A 957-nucleotide genomic window follows, 5' to 3' on the forward strand; every position below is an offset into this window, starting at 1 on the left:
CTGATCTCCTTGATGAACAGAGATTGAAAGAAAAACAAGGATTGTGTGTGGAATAGAAATGCATTCACAAACACTGCAAGGCATGTGGCCTTAGTGAGCAGCCACATTAATCAAATCCAAAATAGAATTTAAAGATTTTTGGATTTTTTGGGTAGCACGTCAGCAAGAAGGTACAATGGTTTGCCTCCTTCAAGGTCTCTGTGTTTGCTTTTTTAACACTTTCCTTTCCTGAGGATGACTTGAAGATTAAATACAGGACACAACAAACCAGTGTTTAGGGATTCAGTGCATGCTTGCAGTGACTTGAAAGAAACCAGATATTGACCTTGAAGCTAAGATTTAATGGAGTTTCAGCTGTGCACCTTTCAAGGGATTGGTTGAACACACCAACCTGCAGACCAACCATCCATTTAATCCCAGTCACTAAATTTGGCTCATCTGCGTCCAGAGATGCAAAATCACCACACTGTGCCACTAATGTCTGGTCTGTAGAATGCTGCCTTATTTCAGAGAAGCTTATATAAATACTGGCTCCTCTATCTGTCACAGTGGGAAAAAAAATCCCTCCCACTTACTCAGCTTACTCATCTCTTGCTTTGTTCCATCTTTACATAAAAGCACATGAATGAGCTTTATTTAGCAGCTGACACTTAGACTGCCTGAAGGATGCAAAAAAGATATTTAAACCAAACACCAAACCTAACAACAGTTTGTACTTAACAAGCAGTTATTGTTTGACTATTGGATGGTAGAAAACGAGTTCCTAAAACTCTATGATAAAGCACTACCGTATTTTCCGGAATATAATTCACACTTTCTTTGGTGGAAAATATGTATAATTTACCATGTTTTTAAATGTTAATTCATACTGAAAACATTACCTTCTATAACTGCGAAAGGGCGCTCTAGGCTTGTGACAACAATATGCTGCTCCTAAAGACAACTGAGAAAGACTGA

The 957-nt window shown here is 38.3% G+C and overlaps 1 protein-coding gene across 1 annotated transcript in view; it reads right to left on the reverse strand.

Moving 5' to 3' along the window:
- The window catches only part of heatr5b (HEAT repeat containing 5B), a 21,863-nt gene that overhangs the window by 9,060 nt on the left and 11,846 nt on the right, over window positions 1-957 (reverse strand). The window lies entirely within an intron of this gene.

This window comes from Etheostoma spectabile, chromosome 17, assembly GCF_008692095.1.
Source record: "Etheostoma spectabile isolate EspeVRDwgs_2016 chromosome 17, UIUC_Espe_1.0, whole genome shotgun sequence".
NCBI lineage: Eukaryota > Metazoa > Chordata > Actinopteri > Perciformes > Percidae > Etheostoma > Etheostoma spectabile.